The sequence below is a fragment of the Passer domesticus genome, chromosome 9 (assembly GCF_036417665.1).
Source record: "Passer domesticus isolate bPasDom1 chromosome 9, bPasDom1.hap1, whole genome shotgun sequence".
NCBI classification, from domain to species: Eukaryota; Metazoa; Chordata; class Aves; order Passeriformes; family Passeridae; genus Passer; species Passer domesticus.
The window spans coordinates 37,121,971-37,146,252 of record NC_087482.1 but is presented as its reverse complement, the minus strand read 5'-3'; the positions used below and the strand labels follow the sequence as shown (position 1 = coordinate 37,146,252).

The 24,282-nt window shown below is 44.2% G+C and overlaps 1 protein-coding gene across 2 annotated transcripts in view; it reads left to right on the top strand.

Annotated features, from left to right (window-relative positions):
• GRIP2 (glutamate receptor interacting protein 2) overlaps positions 1 to 24,282 on the top strand; it is a 262,009-nt gene that overhangs the window by 32,232 nt on the left and 205,495 nt on the right. The gene's annotated exons all lie outside the window — the stretch shown is intronic.

Here is a 24,282-nt window from a genome sequence, read left to right as displayed (position 1 = left end):
CTGGTGGAAACTGAGGTCATCTTAAAACAGCTGATTGTAAAATCCAACTGTAAGTTCCACATCTCAGAGCAGTGTGCCAGCCTTTGGCTGACATATTTCAAGAAAGTGTTGGAACTGGGCCAGGCTGGATGGCTGAAGTGAAGCTGACATCTTGCAGAATAGCTGGGGAAAGCTGAGCAAGGAAGAGTTGAACCAATGAACCAGCAAGCATGAGGCTACTGAAAGCCTTTGGGAGTGAGGGAGGGAAGGTACCCTGAAAGACACTGAAGGTAAAAGTGACTATGATACAGTCTTCCTCAATCTGTGGGAGTTGAGCAGGAAAAAAGAAGCCTTAAGGGACAGCCCAGATGTTTGTCTGGATGTTAGGTGGAGCAGATAAAACAATCTGCACCTAAAAATAGATTTTGCTTCTGGAAACACTACAGCAAAGAATGAGTGAATTCAAAACACTGAATTTTGTTCATTTGTTAAAAATCCAATTTGGCGTGCTCTGCTCACCCTTAAAATGCATTTAGGTTTTTAATGAGTGAAAAAATTTGGAAAGTGATTTTCATTATTTTGTTGTTGAAAGAGAAGTACTTGTAGAGAAGTTAATGAAGGAGAGGGAAAAAAGGCTATTTTTAATGCTCTCAGCCCTCCCTCTAGCACCAGGGAGTGTTTTTGTACAGCAGGATCACAAGCTAACCACCATCAAGGCAGAGGAAGGAAGCAGAGATGGTGTGGCATGAGAGGAGTGTGTGCTATGTGCAGCATGTACCTGTATGAGGTGTATGTAGCCACCTATATCCAAGTCAAAATTCCACTTAAATGAGTATGGAAAGCTCACATCCTTTTGCTCTCCTCTAAACCATTCTACTAGAGAACTCCTGCTGGAAGATACAGAAGAATGAAAAAAATTAAATACTGCACCAGCAGTAGTTATGTTATGCCTCATTTTTCCTGTGAAGGCTCTTCTGGGGAAAAAGGTATTCCCATGGCCTTGCAGTCAAATTTAATGACAACGCATTAGCAAATCCAAGAGGACTGATGGTTTGAACATTTTGCAGGGTGTCAGCACTGGAGCTGGGCTGCAGCCTGGCCGTGGGGGTGTGTGTCTGTCACTGGGAGCTGTGAGCATCCTGCTGCCTGCCTTAACCAGGCTCTCCTGCTTCCCTGGCCCCGGGGTGCCAGGTGGGTGACTGTGGCAGCATTTCTCACCTCCCTGTTGAAACGAGAATCACCAGCAGCTGCTGTTTAAACCTCAGGCCAGAAGCTTGGCCATGAAAGGTGGCTTCCCTCTGCTGGGGCTGCTGCCAAAGGAAGGGTTAATTTTGCATCCCACGGGGGTTGTGGAACTGGTGAGATTTGTATTGGGGAATGTAATTGCTTTGAGGGAGAGGTGATCCTGCAGGACATGAGACACATGGAAGCAGGAGGTGGAGGTGCAGAGGTGGGGGCTGCTGGGGTTGTATTGCTCCCACCACTCCAGCTTGGTGCTGGGCAGCCTTGCTCACCTCATACCTGGGGTCCAGGTAACACTGGGGGAAGGAGTTCAGTAGGATCTTCCAGTCTATAGGTGCTTTATGTTGTTTGGCTTATTCTGCAAAGTGAATAGCTGTTGATTCCCAGCTGTTGGTGTAAGTAAAACTGAAGCACCACACTTTGGTGGTTTTAGATTTACCTCTTAGAAAATAAGAGAAAAATGATTTGGTAGTACTATAAATTTTATATTTCCATACTGGTAGTAGGAGGGAAGCGAAGCCAGGCCACTGTTGTCCCTTAGGATGTCCCTCTGTGATAGCAGGTCCTGTCATGCTGACCCATGGTGAAAACCACTGAGTCCCTTCTGGAACTGTTGCATTTGGCTTGTGGTTTGTGGGGTGGTTTTTAGGCATGTGATAGCACTTGGGTTTAGCAACTGTTTAAGGAATGTGCAGCTGCTGTTCACTTCTCTATCCCCTCCAAATATTGCTGTTGCTCAGGATTTTATATCAATCCACAAAGAGGTTGAAACAAAACACAGTGAGGCAGGAATGAATATTAGGAATTAGCTGTGAGGTAATCTAATAACTATTGATAGAAGAGGAACTCACTTGTGACCCAAAGTAGAAATAAAATTAAAACAACTCTTCAAATGGGTTTTCATTCTACTTTCCTCTGCTCCTCTAGGAGTTGAAATGAAAGAGGACATGATAAAATACTGAGCTGAAGCCTGCTCTCTTTGCTGAGTCTGGCCCTGCTGTAATCCTAACTGCTTGTGATTGAGCAGGGTTTGAAGGATCACAGGCCAGGGATTTTTGATTTGCTCTTTAAAGAGATTCATGTGTGAATGAAGCATCCCTGGCTGTGTGACTCTCAACTAGTCTTCTGCAAAATTTTGTGTATTTTTAGCAAGACTGTCTGCTTCCTAGTCCATTCTCAGGCCCAAAAAGTTTTGCTTTTCTCAGTTAACAGACAAACCTTTTTGGCATGGCTGGGTTTTGCTGTGTGAGCAGTATTTCAAGTCCTTGCCTGCAGAAGTTTAGCCAGCATGGTTCTGAGGTTCTGACACAGGCTGGAGTCTTGGCTCTAGGCTGCATGTGACCAGCAGAGATGGTGACAAAAGCTCTAAATAGAAAACTTCCCTGCTTACTGTTGGAAAGCTTCTTCAAGCTGCCCTCTCCTTTTCTGAGGCTAATGAACTTCAGCCCATGGATTTCTAATTCCCATTGGAGATGTCTTATACAAAGGCTATACCTCTGGAGGTGTACAGTGACATGGAGACATTCCCAAGGGAGCACCATCCTCTGCAGAAGGCTCCTGAGCACCAGCCTTCTAGTTCATTGGACATGGCTTTTCTCTTAAGGTGGTCCTTGCTCTGTCACACAGGCAGTGTTCTGAATTTAATTTTAGCACTGTTTTATTGGTCCCAGAGAAGAGCAAAGCAAATTTCTGCAGGTCACAAGGAAGAGTGGAGGTGGTTTAGCCACAAGAAATACTCAGTGTGGTGTAGAGAAGTTACTGTACAGAAGCACCTGGTTTTAATTAATCTGTTGAACCAATTTGGTTCTAGCAAACTAATTCCATTAACTGGCTAAGCAGAATAATGACAGGCACAGCTGTTATAATTCCTTGTTACGCTTCTAGTTAAAACAAAATCCTCTTTGCATCAAGTAACACAAATCGAATGTGTTCATTATGAAGTCTTTGGTAGTTGGGCACATCCAAGTGTTTCACATGTCTTTTCATAGTTTTCCCCCTCCCTACTATATGAACAAAGTGTGGAAATGAGGAGGTGATTTCTCCCCAGAGAAACAGAGCTAATTGGTGCATTAATGTTTCTGAGATAAATCAAATTGAAATTCTCTGCTATGCTTAGCTATAGGGTAGACTTTCATATTAGTTCTAATGTTCTTTGGGAATATTTCAGTTGGTTTTTCAGTTTTGAGTTAGTTGCTCACTTAGCAGTCAGACCTGTGTTCAAATGGTCAGTTGTGGTCTTCAGGGAACTTGAATGTGCTTGAATTATGGTCTCACTACTAAGAAAATATAGTGTCAGACCATCTAGCTCAGTTATCTGATCCCTGCTAGCACTAAAGGATGGCCACAGTAAAGGGGACAGTGTCAATGTGTACACTGGGTGCTGATTCCTTGTCTTTCCCCTGTTCCTGTCTCATTCCTGGCTGGCTGTCCTGCTCCCTGAGAACTGGCTCCAAGTTGGTGATGCTCTATTGAGTCCCACCTGTGATTTTAGCCTCCTCCCCATCCTTCAGCTGTGAGTTCCACAATGCAGCTGTAAACTGTGCAAGAAAACAGCCCTGCTTCATTTGGTTTAAATGATTTGTCCTTGTGTGTGCCCTACACCACCAGGGTACCCCTGTCTCCAGCTAAAAGGCCAAATGCTTAGGGAGGAGGGAAATATTGCGGGGCATGAATGATCCAATTGTGGAGTAGACAAAATATGAAACCCAAGGAGGCAAGAGGGGAATGTGTGTTCAGACCTGACTCATGATCTAACCCTCAGCCTTGGAAGGAATGCTTCCTGCTTGTCACACTTGCCACGTGCCTGTGCAGGGATGCTCTGTGTGCTGCTGCCCTTCGGAGATTTACAGCTTACCCTCGAGATCTGACACTGCTAATTTCTAAAGTGCTAGTTTTCCAAACTGGATTTATCACTAAGAAACAGACGAGGTTTCATGGATTAGACTCAAATCATCCAGCCTGAGAGACAGTGTAGAAGCAGGAGGTGCTGGCATGGTCTGCAATTCCTCCCTGCTGGAGCAAGTGGGAAGCGTAAACCAGGAGTGAGCCCAGATTCTCTCCTGAACCCAAGACTGGGTGCTGCCTTTTATCCATGCTGCACTGTTATCACCCAAGTCTTTGCATATAAGTGGCTTTCTTCTGGGATGTCATATATTGCTTTATATCACTGTGAGAAAGTTGTAAAGCTTTCGGGTCTTGTTAGCAGTGGCACCATCTCCCGGTGTGCTGACTTCAGGTCTAGCTGGTAAAACATCCTGGCTCCCTGCTATGAGGGTTGACTGGCTGGAGTCATGCCATGGGGGTTGCATGTCCAAAAGCATCCTGTCTTCAGCTGGGATGCTCTTGTAAGCTGCTCCAGTTTCCCTGTGTATTTTTATAATGCATAAAAACCCATTAGAGCCTTGATGTGCATCTGGGGTCTCTTACCCTACAAACATAAAGTAAAAAGGATATTGTTAAACTCTTGGGAAAAGCACTGGTTTGCCATGCTGGGGCTACAGCTGCTTGTATGCCCTTAGGGATACAGCTCTAGCTGTGCGAGTTCTCTTGCCTGCAGAGCATATGTGGGGCAGCTCTTGCAGTCAGTGAGCAAACTGGCATTTGTTGGACTCACACTGTGAATGGATGTGAGGAAATGGGCTCTTGATTTTTGTGGAAATGGTGTTTTCAAGTGCAGCACAAGAGAAGGGAAGAGGAGAGTTTAAGTCACTGAGATAATTTTGAAACTGTCTGCCCCACTGTGAGATTTTGCTGAGTGATTTCAGAACTGATGTTCAGCACAGCTTATCAGCTTAGTTTAAGAACTAGAAATTAGAGAGTGATGGAGGCCAACCTTCAGAGACCAGCTTTGTCAGAGAAGGCAGCTGCCAAGCAGAGCTTTATGTGACTTGCATGCAGTGGAGCAAGACTCTGGAAATCCTTATGGCTCCAGCTTGCAGTAGCTTGCTGCAGACAAACAAAAGCACAACCCTGTGCTGGCTGTGTCCCTCCTCCCCTGTAGGTGTGTGTTAGCAGGCACATCACACACCCTCTTGGTAAGCACATCCACATCTCAACTTTCCCACCTGAGGTAGCTCCAAACCTGCTCCAGAAAGATAAACAGGAAGGTGGATAAACCAGTGCTGTGATTGCTCCCCATCTGCTGTGTGAGTTAGGGAGATGCAGGTGTCCAAGCTGAAAGCTGCCGGGCATTTGTGATGGCAGTGTCAGGAGGTGAGTGCAAGCAGCTGCAGCACCCTGCAAAAGGGAGTGCTGTACCCAGCTTGATCAGCCCCCAGGTCATGGGGCTGCATTCTTCCTATGGAACATGTCTGTTTTCTTTCCTGGTACTCTCACTCTGCCAGTGCAGATTGTGAATTACGTGGTTGTTCTGCAGGTAGAAAGGATTATAATAATTCTGCTTTTTTTATGGTTAACAGTCATGGGGCACTTTTCTCTAGAAAAAAATCCAGGGTATCCAGTGGAGTTATGCCAGCAACCTACTTGGCATGGTAGGCTGATTGGAAAATCTGTTTGCTTCTCTGTGAATAAACCCCTGACACCTCCTTTTGCTGAAACCCTCAGAGTGGTGTGCAGCTTCTTCCTATAAATACTGGCTAAAAGCAGAAAGGCCATCCATTGCTAATTACAAAGCTATTTCTGCCAGGCCATTAAAAGATGATGTTTTATCTACTCTTTGCTTTCAAAACTCACTGTATTTGCATGAATTGATAACAATTTATCTGTCTGTTTACATTGACTATGATGGCATTTGAACTACAGCTCCCAGAGTATCCAACATAAGCAGTGCTCTAAAAATTCAGAAAAACAAACCAGGGAAACACCAATAAAAAAGACCCTGAAGCCCATAGCAACAAAGTAATAATCACTGTTAACATTTCAAGGCTTAATCTTCAGCCATGGTACTTAATCGATAATTGAAATTGCAAGAGAAATGTAATGCTTGAAATTAATGCAGTTAATTTTATTGCTAGCACTTGTAATTTGAAAGCAATTCTGAAATCAATATGACTTTTTTTTTTTTTGCACAGAATGGGAAAGCCTGAAGTAAGTTCAACCACAAACAGTTCAGTATTTAAGTGGGACTGACTGTTCCATGAGACATCAGGATTAATTCTATCCATTTTTCCCTCAGCTATAAATAAGATCTTCCCTACACCATTTGAGTGCATTTAATATTTGTAAATTGTTTGGTATTGTATTTCTCAAAGGTTTCAGATGCTACTCTTAGGTTTTCTTTCTGTCCCACAGAGTGCTCTGAGTGCCAGTAAGGTTGTGGGAGAGGGGAGAGGCCAGAAGAAGGATAGAAAACTTCTCCCTGGCTAAATTCTATTCCTTCTCAAAGAAACATGCTCCTGCACTGCTTTCCAAGGTCTTTATTGTCACTGCTGCAGGCTCCAAAGATATCAATTAAGGCAGGAGTGTGCTGGGATGATTTGTACCTCTGTGTCTCCTGATGAGCTCATCAGGAATGGGCTCCTCTGGGGCTTCTGGGGGCTGCAGTGAAGGTAAAATGCAAGACCTTAAGCTGGAAAAGCACTGCAATGCTCTGGTTTTGTCTCAAGTCATTAAAGCTTCTGTAATGCATTTGCAGACAAGCCAAGAGGCTAACTGGGATGGTTGGGTTCTTCAGGGGTGTCTGTTTGTGCTGCAGGTGTCACTGTGCTGTAGAAAACTTGGCCTGAGTTAATGCCTTGTGCCTCAGGGGGGTTGGAGAGGCTCTCTGGGCAGTCCTGGTGGGCTTCCCTGAGAAGATGTAGGAGACCTGGAAAGTCATGGTGTGGAGAATTGAAGGGGTTGTTATGTGTGTCCTGCAAATATGTATTTCATCAGGAAATGGGCCTGGCTCTGGCCTTACAACCTCTTTTGGGAGAGCCCAGGCTGTTTTGCAACATCCCACCCTCTTTCCAAACTACTCAAGCTTGTGAACCCCCCAAAAAACTCGTAAGTGTTGAATCCAAAGAAGAGTCTTACTAATTACCACTGGTGTGTGTAGTCTTGTTTTCTGTCCTGTTGGCTGGAGGATCTTAATCCTTATCACCTGAAGCAGCTCAGATACATGGTGGCTTCTGCGCCAGCCTTCCTCAGGTGTCAGGGTGTGAGAGCTGGCAGCTTGCATCCTCTGTGTGCCTGTGCTTCCCCTGTTCCAATACAACTGCCTTTATGGGCACAGCAACAAATAGCACTTATTTTGCAGACTAACTCTGGGGGTCCTGAAGTTCAAAGGTTCTTTTTGACAGAAAAATCTACAATGACATGTGCTGTGATCAAGAGTGTGAGCCTGCGGTGTAGGCAGAGAGCAGCATGGGCCCTTCTCCCCTGAGCAGGGATTGGGACCAAAAGCTGCCATCCTGCCTGCCTCACTGCTTATTCAAACTGGCATCCTCTTGATCTCTGTGGGAGTGCTGACAAATGTAAGAGCAATGGTTTCTTTATATGAAAAACACCCAAAAAAGCTAATTTTAGAATTAACAATTATCTGATTATTTTCCAAAATACCTTTGGTGTGTAGCTTCCAATGGCTGACAGGATTTTGTGGGGGGGCTATTTAAATAAGAATATTATTTTTTACCTTCAATCTCATCCTTTAATTTATCAAGCTAATTAACTGATCTTACCCAGGGACACTTTGTTCCTATGCAAAGCCCTCCCCCATCAGAGTCAAGGGAAGACATCTGTGCACACAAAGGGTGTTACTCCTGTATCCTGTGTGCAAGTGGGGTGGTGCTTTCTCATTCATCTGGCTTCATTTTAATGTTTCTCTCTTCACCCCGAGCTCAGCTGAAGTACATCACAGGTTCTTCAGCTAATTAACACGATTACAGCTGTCTGCATCAGGTTGGGAGATTGAGTTAGAAGCTGTCAAGATCCCAATATACTGGAGTCTCATTACTGAGTCTCCAGTGCAGCCACATATAATGAAATTCAAACAGATCAGGTTAAATTAGATTAGCTAATGGAATTCTCATCTTCTCGGTTTAATGTAATTCTGAACAGTAACTCTTTAGTTTACTTACGAAGTAAATGTTTCTTTGAGCTGGATTTGACCTGACCCTGCAGGCGTGAACTCTTTAGACCTCTAGAAGTTAATGTTCAGGATCTGAACCCTGTGGGGTTGGTTGGTTGGTGGCTTTTGGGGACCTTGTGCTAGGGAACCTGGAATTAACTTGGTCCTGGGAGAGGAGGCTCTGCAGTGCTCTTTGTTGTTGTTTGTGGGGTGGCCCCAAAGGACTTGCTTGGTGGATCTCTCCTGCCCTCAGTGACTGTAGCTGGGATAGAAGCACTCAGCAACTGCCTCTGCCACAGCTCCTGTACCTCAGTGCAGAAACAGAGGGGCCAGAAGAAATAGCTCTGTTGCAGCACACTTTGAAGTGTTTGATTTGTGCTATTAGCAGCTCAATCCTTTGTCCTGGTACTGAGAGGAAGGATGAAGCAGGCAGCTGATAGCTAACTCCAGTGGGATGATGCTCTTGTTTCAAAGTAGACAAATTCCTGGAAATACACTAGTACTTGTTTATTTTGCAAACTAGGGGGGAGAGGATATTGTGAAATATTCTTCTTTTTTTTTAGAGGCAATGTCTTGCGCCGTCCCTTAGCAATCCCTAGCTCTGGCAGCAAAAATAGCAGTGCCAAAATGAGTTAGAGAAGCCTTCAAAGCTTCATGGGGAGCTGCAAAGTTGTGCAGAACTCAGCAAAGCTGCTGAAGTGTCTTTGCTGTGACCCCTTTTTGTAATCAGCAAGGAAACTGGCAAGATGTAAGGAAAGGTCCCTGCCTGTCTGTCACTGGCTTGGTGTGACAGCCTGTGCTGGTGGAAGATGCAGAGTCTGAAGATTTGATGGGGTGGCAGGGTCTCAGTGCCTGCTGGGACCTGGCTGTGCTCACTGAGCATCCCTGGTGTTGTGTGGGTCTGCTAATCCTGGAGTGGCACTGGGTCTTGGTGGAGGATCACTGGATCTTTGTGAAAGTGGCAAAAGCTGCCTCTCTGTTTAACTTAAAGAGCAAATCGTGTGAGTTAGGAAAGGATTTGTGTCCTGGTGTCCTGTTACCAGCAGAGAGTCAGGGAGGCACACAACAGTTGGATAGAGTGGGAAAGAAATTGTATTTATTGTATTTTTCTTTACAGAAATTGCTTCACTTCTTGGCCTCTGTCAGTGTGGCACTTTTTGCAAGAACTAAATTCACTTAATGTGCAATGGCATTATCTGACCTGGTATTACTCTCTGACGGCACAAGGGCTTTTGAGAAGCTACTGGGGCTGTGTTCAGCTCAGATCCCCTCTTTTCCTAACTGTGTGGTGTCTGCAGCCAGCACATTATTGTTTGTGTCCCACTGTCATGATCAGAGTCCCACCACAATCACATGCAGTTTCTGATTCTCTTCACCAGCTTCCAGCACACTGAACAAGTTTTGGTTAGAAAAGAAGCAACTTCTGGCCATATAGTGACACTCCTAAGGGCTTTAAGCTCTTCTCTGGGTGGTATTATTTTGGTAGCATCTCCTAGTAAAAGGGAAGGTCTCTGAGCAAAAGCAGGTGTCCTCAATCCAATTTTCTTTTAAGAGGCTCTCCTTGCTGTGACATCTCTGCTGTGCCCTGTGTAGGGTTGGTTTGGTGGATATATTGTCCCTTTGAGTGTCCACCTGCTCACTCAGGCTGATGCACTATGTTCAAGGCACCAGACACTTCTGCTGGTTATGGGATGCTGCTGGGACTGGAAGAAGTTATTCCTAGCAGGACTCCTCTCTCCTTCCTAACATGCATGTCTTCTCAGCTGCAATTCACATTGCCAGCATAATAGCTGTTTTCATTGCTTCACTGGGAGTAGTGAGGTTAAAATCTCAAGCACCAGCTAAAATAGACACAAGCAAATAGCACAATAGCTTAATCCCCTGGAAATGACTCTTTCAGTACAGAGTTATGTTTCCTTTTTATTTTTCCCCACTTTCTTTTAAAAGGCAGAATTATGTTTTATTTACAGCTGGGCCCAGGACCTGTAGTTTGCTGCTTCTGCATGCAGAGTTACAGAATAATCCTCTCGATATTCTTTTCCCAAGGAGAATTTCCTGGTTAGAAGATTGTGAGACCTTTGCAATGCAGGGTGGAGCAGTTCAACCACAGTATCTCATCTTTCTTAAATGTGGCCCATTGCAAATGAGGTTCCTTAGTGGAACAACATCCCCTTGGTCCTGCTTGCAGTGGAGCTGGCAGCAAGTTCAAGTTGTCATTGCAGAGATGAGCAGCTTCCAACACACATAAATATCCACTCCTTGTCTGTTGATTCTACCACTTTGCCTATAAACAGACACACAGTCACTCTCCAAGTGAGCCATCTGGGCTTGACAGATGTCGCTGCCTTTTTCTGGACCCATTGTTAAATGGGAAAAAGGGAGGGAATATTCTGAATTGAAGGAAATAGCTTCTGCTGGCAGTCTGCAATTTCATGGGCTGGAGATGAGCTGCCCTTCTTTCCTTCAATTGCCATCATCTTCGTTGATTGTAATCTGCATTCGAACCTGGGAAAAATCACTTCTTGTGGGAAGTCCTGGAATTGTCACTTTTTGGGGAAGGAAGTTTAGGTGTATTTTTACCCTTGATGCAGAGCCTAATGGGCTTTTTGTACTTCTGAGAGATGTAGTGTTGGTTTCTGAAGCTGAGTAGTAAGGTCTGTAAAGCTCTGATTTGGGACTAAATTCTCATACTCTGGATGCTTTTTATCTCTTCTGATCCCAACACTTGGCACGTGCTGGTACAACGTAAAAGCCCCCTCCTCTCAGTCTGAGGGCTACATGTACTTGCATATTCTTGTAGCCTCTTTGAAGCATGACATTTGCTTCCTAATGTAGAAAGATTCCTTTGTTTGATCATTTCTGCCAAATTATGAAGTTAGTAAAGTTGACTTTACGGCTAAAAACTGGCATCAAATATCAACTTTAGACTACCGTTATATATATGTATATATTTTAAATACATTTTTATTATTGTTGATGAAAACATGTGAAATACATCAACTTTCTGAAAGTGATGGTGTTAAAAATAGAAGGGGAGGTGTCTATTAAGTGCTAAAGGATGCACCAAAAGTGAATTTCAAGGAATTTATTCAGATGTGAGTCTGTTGTGAGATGCTTTGCTTCTCCTTTCTAATGTCTATGGAGGTGAAATTTCAAGCTGTAATTGACAAAACACACGCAGAGGTTTTGCACTCCTTGGAGTTTTCTGCCATGCTCGTGGTTCTGCTGGTGGTGGTGCTGAGGCATCTGGCACAGATGTGTGGCTGTGGGCTGAACATGGACATGTGAACATGAAAATTACCATAATACTGCAGTGACAGCAAAGCCCAAAGGGCACATTTGGGACAATTTGCTAAAATTGAAGATTTTATGCTTGCTTTTAGGGTTTATTCAATTAGCTTAAAAAGGGAGGAGAGAAGCAGGGGAAGCGCTGTACTTACTCAATCCTGCACCTGTGGCAGCACACCGAGTGTGAAACTGTCAAAGATAGAAGTTTGCTAAAGAAATCTGTAAATACTGAAAACCTTGTTTCCTCCTCTGCGTTATCTTCTCTGAGAGAGTCAATAAAGGGTGATACTACTTAACAACCTGTGTTCAGCTCTGAACTCTGGATCACTGTCAGCCTGTTGGAGAATGTGTGTGAAAAGTCTTTGTATAGATTGCTGCTGTGCTCCCAGACTTGACACCAACTCCCAGATTTGACACCAGCTGTTGCTCCCAGCTGTTCTGTGTTTGTGCTATAGAAGTGTGTTTCTATTTTGTCAGCTTTAGATGTTTCTCCCACAAAGGTTCCTGCCCTGCACTGTAAGCATTTCTGAAAAGATTTTGTCCCTACTGTGTATCCCAGAGTAAAATGTGTTCTTGCAAGTGGTTGTGGAATGGAGTTCTGGGTTCATGCTTTTATGTGACTCTAGGGAAAAATAGGGAAAAATCCTTTCTACAGAAGGATTTGACTGTACAATAAATGTAAGGGAAAACAAACATAAATTAAGTGGCCAGCATTCTTTATCAACAGGCGCTTTCTCAAGTTAAAAACAACTTGTTCAAATGATTTGCATTTAAGGTGGGCATCAGTTCAGTGTGTGGCCACCCTGGTGTGCTACCACAGCTCCCTTAGCTATGGTAAAGTTCTGGTGGTTTTCTTCCTCTCTCTGCTGGACTCTGTTTTGGAGCTGTTGTATCAGCACTTAATTGTTCTTGTGATTTCCTTGCTCCTCACCTACATCCCCTTCTCTCTCCAGCCCACTGCTGTGCATTTTTTAATAGCTTGTTTGATGTATGTTCTTTGATGGCACAGGAATAATCCCAAAGTGCTTTGTCCTGCTGGATGCTGGGGCTCAGCCTGGGACATTTGCAGAATTGGCAGTCCATCTCCAAGAACTGAGCCTGAAGGCTCTTGTATTAGGGTGAAACAGCCAAAACGGGGAAATACAGATCACTGTGGAGTCAAAATTCAGTGCCCAGAGTGGAAGGCACAGAGTCTGTAGTGCTGAGTAGTGTGAGTGGTATCAGCTCGATGCATTTATTTTGCCCATCAAGATCAACCTGCTGGAGGTGCCTGAAAGCAGGACTTTTACTGGCTGTGCTGAAGAAGTGAATGTTAACATGAAATCCGGGATTTCCAGTGGGCTCCATGGAAATGACATACTTAAATCACTGTAAATGGTGGCATTTAGTTCCCTCCGGGGATACTTGGAAAGCCCTACCCTGCAAATGCGAATCGATTACAGCTTTGTGAAGAGAAGTGTGATAAAGGGGTTTGAAAAGCTCAGTGAGGGATGGGAGGCCTCTGCAGAAAGGGATCTGTGCGTTTAGGAGCTGAAATGCTGTCTGAATCAGCAACTAGATGAATTGGATTTGTTTCAGGGGTCAGTGCCCAAACAAATATTTTCAATAAGACATTCATAAGCCTTTATTAAAAGTAGACTGAGGCTACCCTGTACTGTCTGAGACAGTGAAGGAAAGAGACTCAAGATAAAAGGTTTACATTAGTATTGATAATTATGCTTTGGCAAGGGTTTTTTTTTTTTTTTTTTTTGGCATAACATAAAGGGAAAAGTAGTCCAGGAGGTGTCTGTGAGACAACAAAAGAGTCACTTGGGACAAAATTTTTCCTTTTGCATGAATTTTCAAAACACCTGAAGCTAGAAAAGCCTTTCCCTCAATAGTGTCCCATGAAACTCAGAATTTGCTTTCAAGTGAAAACCGCTGCAAACACACACTGAGAAGGAGAGGGCAAAATGCTGCTTTGAAGGAGTTAACAGGCATGTGGAGCAGAGTGCTCGGTTGGTAAAGCCTGCTTGGGTTTTTCAAAGACATTAATCAAAGTTCCTGCAGAAGATGTTTAATGAAATGAAGCAGCAGTAGAAAAGAGAGGGAGGGTTTTAGAAGAATGGTTGGTTAAAAGATGATCAGATAATACAAGTAAATAATGCATTTTCCTGGTGGAGAGAAGTCACCAGCAGAATACTGCAAGGTCTCATGCTGAGACCTTGTGTCTTTCCAAAAGGAATCAGAGACTTGAAAAAGGAATAAAAGAGAAAAGAAATAAGTTTTGGCAACACAGCAAACTGGGGTGGTAAAGACAGGCAAAATGCAAAGATGTGCAGAAGGATATTCTGAAACAGAATGATGGGATGCTAAAATGACAGATGAATTTCAGGGTAGGAATATGTGAAGTGATGCACATAAAAGTAATTCTGCATGTACATAAGGCAATGAGCTGTGAGATGCCAACAGGCTCTGGGGGCTTGGGGTTCTGGGTTATGTAGAGCTCAGTGGTAGTACTGGCTCAGTGCTCAGCAGTGATGAAAACCAAATTGAACATTAGAAGTTATTAGCAAAGGCAGTGGGAAGAAAACATGCTGCAGCTGTGTAAGCTTGTGTTTGCACTGCCTCCTCCTCTTTATCTCCTGGCTCTGGAACAAACCAAGAGAACTGCAAAGAGGCTCACAGCAGGGTTAAATCAGAAGTATTGGGTTCTTTTCCTACCAGGAATTTTTAAAGAAACCAGGGTTCCTTAGACTATGAAAGAGAATGGCTAAGGTGAAATACAGCAGCAGTCTGTAAAAACCATCACAGGTGGTAAAGGTAAATAGGGAGTGATTCCATGGTGTTCGACCTCCATCAGGGGAAGGGCAAGATTGCAAGTTTTGCTGGCAAGGGATGGTGGGGGGAGTGCAATTGCAGCAAAGCATGTGAAATAAAGTTCTAATCATAGGTGCTGTGGCCTTTTTGTAAATGTCTAGGAAGCCTTTAATGAAAGGTTAATTGAGTGTTGGAATGGCAGAAAAGTATCCTGGGAGAGAAGACGGTGAGTTCATGACTAGAGACAAATTGATTTGATTTCTGTGTATCACAGTAGGGTGGTAATTCATGCTGTTCCCTGGCTGGTGTGTCCTGAAATTGCAGTGCTGCTGTTCAGCCCTTGGCTGTCTGGCCATCGTGGCATAGGTGCCATTTGGCAACATGTGACATTCCTGTGGCTTGGTTGGAGTCTGGAATTTCAGCCCAATGGAGCACGTAGGTCTTGGGAGAAGCATTCCTTGGGAGACCTGGGTGTCTTGCAGACCCACCTTGCTGTGGGAGATAATTCGTTCCATCAGCCTTGTTGGAAGGTGTTCAGAGTGGGGCTGGGAAGCAATGGACTTCGCTGGCTTTGCTTCTTGTCACCACCTCTGCCATGACATGCTTACACTGAGGAAGAAAAGCAGATGAGATACGTGTCCAAGCACGGTATCTGGGTTTTATCTCTGTTAATAAAAATAAAAAAAAAAGTTAAAAGGAAGCTCTGGAAGGGGAAACAACCTTCAAAATAATTTAGTTTTCAATCTGGACAGATATCTTGAAGATCTCAGTGGTTGTTGCATCAAGCTGAGGCCTTTCTCCTTGCTCAGGGCAAGTGTTACCTCGTCAGAATGAGATATTTCTGGAATCCGAGTGCCTGCCTGTAATAGGGCTGTGGACCATGTCAGGCTTTTTTTTAAGTCTCTTTAATTTGTGAAATGCAGACAATTATATTAGAAATAATCTGTGAGGTTGCTGCTGTAGTTTTGTGTTACTGGGCTACACCCTATGCATGCTGTTTTGGCTGCTGCTCGCCCAGGTACAGGTCTGCTTTCTCTACCATGGAGGGATTTGTTGATAGTGAGGATCAAGTAGAGTTGAGTTGGGTCAAAACCCGCCAGGTAGTTGCCAGATCTTATTTAGAACATCCTGCCTAGTGTTTTGTTGGCATTTGGGCATGGTAGAGACATCTGCATTGGTTCTTGTATGTGCTAAGGACATATGACTGCCCTGAGAATAAATGAGTGTTTAATTGAGGAGAGTTTGTCTGCTCACCTAAACATTAGACTAAATGGATATTCAGTGCATCTGGCTTTGTACAAGGCTGAGACTACAGCTGCTCTCCCATTAGCCTTCAGCTCTTTGGATATGCCCCTGGCTGCTATTAGCGTTCTCTCCCCCAGAATTACTTTGGAGATGTGAGAAGGGGTGAGCAAGAGGACCTGACCTGTGTTTTGTGACCCTCCTTTTCAAAATCTCAGTCCCTTTTTAGATCCCAGATTGCTTTTCAATGCCCAACCTTTATTCAGACTTCAATCTACCATTTTTTGTTGATTGCCTCTGTTTTTCTAGCCTTGAAATTTTAGATAATTTTAAGTACTAGTGTCTGTTAGAAATGCACATGTTACTTTCCACTCTCTCATTTATCAGTTCCCATGAGGTCCTGCTGTTAATTGCAAGCCAAAAAATTTAGCCTTGGACAGGCAAATAGAGCTTTCCAAGGAGTAGCTGAGGTAGCTGGTAAGGAGCACTGCAGTCACAATACTCCCAAACTAAGTAGATTTCTGCTCTCTGAGAAAAAAAACCACAATATAACTTTTTTGTCAGACCAGATTTGTAAACTAGAACAAATTTTTTTTATTTGTTCAAAGGTTTGTCTGCTATTGGCTTTTGCTGAATTGTTGTAGTGAAAAAATGTAATGTGGAAAATAAGCTGATAATTATAGGCTGAATAAATTCTCTCTAAATCTGAGAATTAATAAATCAGGACAAAAGAGTTGAGGAAAATAAGATTTGCGGAAAATAAGATTTGCAATATCTTATAATAACCCACTGGCCTGGTGATGTGAATGGGATACTGCAAAGGATGATATTTAACAGTGTGCTCTTACATGCCCAATAGGGCATTTGCACCAGCAGTCATGTTCTGTCTTGTGTGCTGCTGCTTGTGGACCAGGAGTGTTTCCTAAATGAAAACCTACATATGTTAGAAAAGGTCACAAATGTCCTGGGTTTTGCTAAGTTCTGTGCTTTGAAAGAAAAGCCCTGGAAAAACGAATGACATCTGAAATTGCGCAATTTTTAAAGGATGCTCCACTAGTTCCCTGATGAACAGCCAAAGCAAAGTCCCTCCTGGTGCAGACAGGTGAAAGTGAGCAGGATGAACCCTGATGAATGTAAACAAGGTTTGAGCCACCTTGTTCTTGTGGAGGTCCCCATGCTCTGTGTCATCCTGAGGCTTGTGGATTGCAGACTGGACAGGCTACCATGGCTCTCCTGAGCTCAGAGAGTGTGGATGGGACTGTGCTGTCACACAGGCTGCAGTGGGCCCCTCTGTGTTTAAAAGCATGTTTTCCTCCCTATCAACACCAGCACAGACTCATGAGCTGGCACTATTAGCATGTGTGTTTTCCCCTCACAGAGTGCAAGAATAATTATCCTCTCTCAGCAGTGTGACTGTTTCTGTTCCCTCTGATTTATGGAGGCAAAGAACTCATTTGAGAGGATGAGTCAGAAGTAATTGAGCTCCAGGGGGCTGTATTTCATGGCTTCTTCTCTCTTTATTTTTGCCCTGTACTGCACCTCATGGTTACCAGTTCTTTGGCCTTGCAGGGAACATACAATAAAGCTGAGGAATGAGCTCAGGTCTTGTTTCACATTTAGAAACAAACCTGATTCTGTAAATCAAGAATGTAATGCAGTGATACTCTTTCAAGCTTTGTAATATTATCATAAATATAATATGATTCATAACTGGCTATTCCCAAATACTTGGCACCTTCTATTAAAATGCAGGATGGGTGCAAGAGCTGCTCTGCAGGGAATTCCACATGCGGCCGGTGCTGGAGGGGGGTTTGGCAGCTGGTAAGTTGCAGGGAGTGCTGCTGGATTTAGCTGCAGAACATGAATTAAAGAGGATTGCTAGGTATAACTGAAGCTCCTGGGAGGTCAGAATCCAGGGAAAGCTTTAGACTTGTGCTTCTGCAGAGGAAGCCAAAGTCACGTGTGTCAGTTTGTGTGTGAGTATGACGCTGGTGCTTGAGTCATGCAGACAGATCCCAGGCAATCAGGGATGGGTGGTGTGGCCTGGGCAGAGGTGGGATACAGAGCCATCACTTGCTGACTGATGTAAGCGATAGATGGGCAGCAGGTGTATTTTGCATTATGGGTAAAGGTCTGTGGGCTTGACCTCTGCGTGATGTTTTGAGAAGGTTTTTGAGTCCCAGACTGGCTGAGTCTCAAGGCGACATGAAAGACCTGCTGTGGTCTGAGCTGCTGGCTGACCAGCTGGAAGCCAAGAATGAAGTTTTTATTACCTCTTGAAATAATTCCAGTTCTGTTGTGGTGGTGAGTTGAGGCACTGGTGTTCATAGGGGCTTCAATCTCATAGGCAGTATTTGATCTGAGGAGCCAAATAATCCTCCCCTACCTTTCTAGAAAGGTGTGGCAACCAGTTAATCTGGAAGCCTTGGGTAGTGCAATTCAAGTTGGGGTGCCCGCTTTTTTTGCTGGTCTGGTTTCTCCTTCTTGTATATATATTCTTTTTTTAAGATCAAAATTTTTCCTACAGAAATGCTCTGGTGACAGGAAAGAGTGAGATGGCTCATGAGGTGCCCCATCCCCTTGTGATTTTGCTTGATGCTTTTGCCATTGGTTGAAAAAGCTGCCAAATTCAGTTGCTGGCTTTTCCCAACTTGGGACTGACTGATAAACTTCTGTACAAGCTGCAGTGACTGATGACTCTGCTTTTGCATTTCCATTTCTATTTACAGTTTAATTTATCTCTCTCTCTGCCAAGTGCTTCTTGAGAACACTTCAGTGGCTTTTTCCTTCAAGTGTAGCAAAACCAAACAAAAGAGCCTGATGTTTCTTTGCTGGACTGAATAAGTCACTGTTATGATTGATAATGGTGAAACTGGTTTATAATTTATATAAACAGTGATGTACATTATTAAAAACAAAGCAAGCAAACTCCAAGTCCGCTGTGGATCTGATTGCTTTGAACAGATGATCTCTGGGGAACTCAGAGTGGGAGTTCTAGTTCCGAGGGCTCTTTGAAGCATTGTAAGAAGTAATCAGGAAAACTGAGGTGATGGATCAACAATTCGTTGATTTATATATGCCTCTGATGGGTGGAATTGTCTGTTGCAAATGGGCTTTGCTAGCTTTTAGCCAGTAATCCCTTGGTTGTTCCCCTCTGCCTATTTCTGCTAAACAGAATGCACTGTCTCAGAATTAATCCCATTTAGTTAATTACAGTCTTCTTTTCTCTGTAGCTTCTTTAGTCTGCAGATCCAAACTGTGAATGGTGGCATGGGTGGCATAGTATTTGTTTTTTTTCTGTGCTGTGGTCAACCCAGATTTGGGGTGTGGATTCTTTTGGGGATTAAACTGAAAATAGAAGTGTTGTGGACTCTTGAGCATTTTTCTCAGGTGCACATACTTGTGCTGTTTGCAAGAAGAGTTTTAGGAAAGATTTGAAAATGCAATGAAAATCTTGTTACAGCTAAACCTAAGGAACATCCAAGCCAGGACTTGTGGAAAGCTTTCAGGTGAAGCTGCCAGCCCCTCTAGGACACATTTTGCAAATTGAATTTTCCTGGAAAGGTACTTAAGGTTTGCCATGCCCATGTGCTCTGTCTCTGGTGTGTATCTGGGCAATGTAATGCATCCATTGCATTTGCTCAGTGTGGCAAAGCCATTCTTAGGGGTGAAGGTGGTGCTTGATGCTTTTCCCTCAGGGCAATGAAAACCTTGATCTGTCAGTCCACCTACCTGGTGGCCTTTCAATCTGACCTTTAAAATCGTGCACTGTTCTGCCATGTGCACCTTTCGTGGATAGAAAAAGTTGTTTTTCTGTGGAGGTAAAGCTGGTGGTGTCTTTCTTGTCATGCTAAGTGCTGGGGAGAGATTGAAACCCAAATTCCCTGACCTTTGGGCTATCCTTCATCTCTGAGCTGAATTGCTCCGTAGACAGTTTTGTAAATGCATGGGTTCCTCACGCTGAGGTGCTTCCTCCCCCACAGATGAAAATACATTCCCATTTCTCTCTGTCACTTTGCAGCTGGAGTACTCAAGGCACCGGGATCATAGAATATCTCAAATTGGAAGGAACCCATAAGGATCATCAAGTCCAACTCCCTGCTCCTCACATCCAACAATCACTGTATTAATCAGAGCTCATTTTGTACTTTGCTGCTTTGAACACAAATATCTCCAAATAGCTTAAAGATGGCATGGTTGAGTAGTCATGTGAAACAACTCTAGCCTTCCAAAAAATCCAAAACCCAGGTGGCTGCTAAAAATGATGTTGCCTGGAAAAGTCTGGTGCTTGATTTACTAAAAACAGTTACTGCTATCAGACAGCTCTGTGGCTTATGTCAAGGGATTTTGAAGGTTAGTAGTAGATTGCAAGAGATTATTTTCTTATTGCAGGAAAGTAAGGTTGGTCCCAAGCTACTGGTAAATCATCTTGGTTAGCAAGAGGAGTAGAGGAGGTACAGCAGAAGGTGTGGAAGCAGTGTTTGCTGTATCACAGCCTGGAAGGCAGTGTTGTAATTCAGATGGCAGAGTGTAAGATACCAGATTGCTTTAAATGTGTTGCAGTCCTGTGGTGTCGAGAGTTTGATGTGTCCCCAGGGGCTTAGCAATGAACAGCCCCATCTCTGTGCCACATTTTGGAATCACAAGGTGTGCAGAAACTTCTCCTCCACAAATCCACAGGGACAGGCTGGGTCCTTCAAGTAAATGGATTGCTTTCAGCGTTCAGTGGAAGTCTCGTGCTGTGTTTGATGGCACTGCTGGATAGAAGTGTTCTCATTGCCGTTGGCGCTGCCTCGTTAATGCCGCATCGCTCCCCTGCCACAGGGACTTGAGGATGATTTAAGTGCCTTGGCTTTGTCTCGTTGCAGGAGGGGTGAGAATTGCAAGGGAAGCTCTGTCAGATGTATGGGACCAGTGGAAAACAGGCTGGGGTGGTGTGGTAGGAAGATGGTAGAGGAAGGGAATGGGTATTGAGGGGTCGGCAGCATGGCCAGGGCTAACCAAGGCTGCAGGCAGGACAGGCAGCTTCCTTGCCTCTGAGATGTGCTGTTCTGGGAGATGCTGCTGGACCGTGGAGACACTCCAGTGCAAGGCATCAGCTTTTGTTGATGCTGACTGGAATCTGTCTTGTCCAAATTTATATGTCTGCGCTGACAGCAAAGAGCTGGGGTCTTTCCACTGTCACTGTGGGGACAAGGAGCTGTTGAGCTCTGGCCTCCTTGCCCCAAGGTAGGGATGAAAGAAAAGGGTAAAGGGGCCTCCCTCTAGGCTTTGGGGGCAAAGTCCATGGAAACAGTCTCCTCCTGCCAGTGAGAAGCACTGAATCCTGCTGCCTTCTTAACAATGGAGGACACACTTATGCTTTTCCAGGAGAAAATACATGGGGGAAATTTTCTCCCTGACAAAGCCTCTTCTGAAATGAGAATGCCTTGTCACTAATGAGTGCATCAAAGAGCATCAGGGGGCACTTGAAAGCAGCACAGCATTTTTAAACCCCTGCATTGCTGTAGTGTAGGGTAAAAGGTCTTTTAAGCTTGATTTAATGTCCTTTTCCTGATAAAGATACAGGCTATGGATGCAAATACTCTTTCATCTGATGATACCTGGAGGTGAATGTGCTCTAGGTTTTACCTGTAGGGTATTTAGTTGTGTTTTAATTTGTTATGCTAAGTAATTGCAAAATATCTTGCAAGGTTTGTTGTGATGCAACCACACAATGATTACATTTCTTCCTTCTTCCCTTCTTGCCATTCTACATCACCCTTTCTCTCTCCTCATTATTGTACATGCAAAATGAATTTAAACAGTTGAGTGGGCAGCTGCTAAACCTGGGAGGCTCCAAATGATCTTCTTTCAGGGAAAAACCTGAAAGAAACACTTGGGGCTTTTTTTGTCCCAGAATTTTAGGTGGAAAAAGACTTGAAGATACAGTTACTATGGCTATATATAATCTTTGTGGTTTGAATCCTTATATTGATATTTTATACCAGGAATGCTGGAATTATTTTTTCACCCTCCCTCTGTCTTGAAAACAGAATTTTCATTGGTGGGAGGAATAGGTTTAGGACTGTTTATTCCATGCAAGCTGAAACTGGGAGCCTTCACAGCCTGTTAGGAGTTGAAGTGCAAAGGCAGGAGGTGCAGTCCCCTTTGGGAAGAGAATGCTCGTGGAGGGCAGGGAGCAGGGTTGGGGTGTCCCCTGTGATTCTCTCCTGCCAGCTCCAAGCCAGGCACAGAGAGGACCTGACCTTGCTCATGCCCCATCTCCAGCAAGCATGCAACCCATTGAGTTGTGGAGGTGCTCAATTATTTTGATGAGCAATTGCCTTTTGACCTGGGAAAGCGTTCTGCTAACGTATCAGAGCCCATCAGCTTGATGTGGATCAGCAGCTCTGGCAGAGATCGCTGGGTGTTATTTTGCAGCCGTGCTTTGCCGTGCGAGGTCATGGATGGTGATTTTAATGAGTAGCCCTGAATGAGAGAAGCATGTCTTGCAGTTGGCAGGGGCCCCCAGGGCTGAGCTCACTAGCCACAAGCCCCAAGACCTGGCTCAGCCTGTCCCCCACCACCCATGGAGAGACAAGATTTCCCTGAGGCTGCTCATGTCCTACAAGGAGCCACTTGTCCATCCTTCCCACTCATTTTCCTGCTCATTATACCTTTCATGGGGGTGTCTGTGTTTTTCCCCTGATACCCTGTCTCAAGCAGGATTGCTTTGGGTTTAGTTACTCAACAGAGCTGGTGTTTCCTCAGAAGGGTTTCCAATGGCTTGCTTCCAGCCTGGTATCTGTGTCCTTTTTATTATTCAAACTGAAATAAATAAATACATGAAAAATGTGTTACTTTAATTGCTATCAGAATATATTTGTTTTTCCCTTAGGAACAGAAATAAGCAACCAAAATGTCATCTATAATTTTTTCCATGCGTTTCACTGTGAGACCTAGAATAGTCCTGCAGACCACTCCCTCTTCAAGCTCAGTCCAGCTTTTTCCAATTGCGTCTAATGGGATTTCTGTCCTCTTTTCCTCCCTGAGGGCAGTGGCTACCCTTCTCTTTATACTCCAAACCAGCAGCTCTTCTGGACTAATCATGGGGATAGATATTATAGATCAGGACTGTGCATGGACTATTGAGTGTTGTTTCATAGATAGGGTGGTGGGAAACTCATGTTTCCCCTGTCTTGTCCTCTATCCCCTTCACTAATTATTTATCAGCACTATCACAGCAGTGTCTGGAGGCTTCTGATCAGGTTTCCACTGTGCTAAGCGTGGCTCAGAGAATTCCTTTGGGATGATGAATCAGGAGTATGAGGAAGAAGAGGGCGGCTGTGGCTGAAGGGTCACAAAGATGAGGTACATGATGCCAGAGTAAGGAGCTGCTAAACACAGCATGTTTCTGGTGGCATCAGCTTCTTTTTTGTCATGTTTGGGATAAAGATCTTTTGCTAAATGGATCACTGAAGAGAGAGTCACAGAGTTTAATCTGATGCTGCATTCTGATTACCTAGACTTGCACTTGTAGGGCTTTATTTGCTGACAAGTGTGCTCATGGCAGTGTGCACAACCTCTGTGGTTATGTGGGTGCCTTATCTCCATGCTCCTGGACTGCAGCAGGATGGCTGTCCTGCTGTTATCTGTATGTTTGCAAGGATTGGTGCAGAGGGAAAAGGAACATACCTCGCTTGAATTAATAGCTTAATATCTACAACATTTAATTTATTTTTGCATTTGCAATTAAGTGTTGTTTTGTTGTATTGCTGTAACTCCCTCTGCTGGTTAATTTCACAGTTTAACCATCTGTTTTGCCTGATTTTACATCTAGATGTAGCAGGATTATGTATTGGAGACTGCCCTGGATGGAAAAGATGGAGTTTGTACCCTGTTGGGGTGATGTATTTGCTGCCTGTTCTTGCTGTGCAGGTTTGCCTCTCTCTGCAGCTGAGTAAACCCATTCCTCTGATCACTTGTCCTCTGACTCACAGCTACTGAGTGAGTCTGTAGCAATTCAAATCCCCATCAGAAGGTTTGAAGGTCTTTGCTGCACTGCTGGGCTGTGGCTGATGGATCTGTGGCCAGAGATGCTGGCTGGGGCCATGCCTGGGAGCGTGTTGTTCCCTCCTCCACAGGCACCACTGTAAAAGGAAATGCCAGGTACAATGGGAGCACTGTGCCATGGAGATTCCCAGGAGTTCCCTGACACAGCTAGCAGCTATTAATGCCATGCTGAAGCTGAGACTGGCAGCTGTGCTGGGCAGAAATCTCTCACCTGGAAGAGACAAAGGTGGCTGGGAGTTTTGGTCTCTGCACTGCTGGGCTGCAGCTGTGTGGGAGCATCACCTGCCTTTGTGGGCATGGCTGTTTTCTGCTCTCAGACAGACACCTCTGCCTCCTGAACCCCTGCTCCACTTGCCCATAGGGAAACACTTTGTCTTTTTTTGACAACTGCTCATTTCCCCATCCGTAAGGCATTTTAACACACTGGCCTGTCTGTGCTGCTTTGACACAAAGATACTGAAATATTGCCTTTGCCAATGCCATACAAGAATCACAAAAGACTTGCTTAATGAATATCATCTCAACTGCAGACTAAGTACCATATTCATATATATGTGCATGTCTTTTCAGGAATTTTGGGACACAAATTAAAAAAGTGTTATGCTTTTACCAGCATAACAGAAGAGACAGGAAACAGATACTATCTCTTTGTTCTCTGGGTATTATTCCTT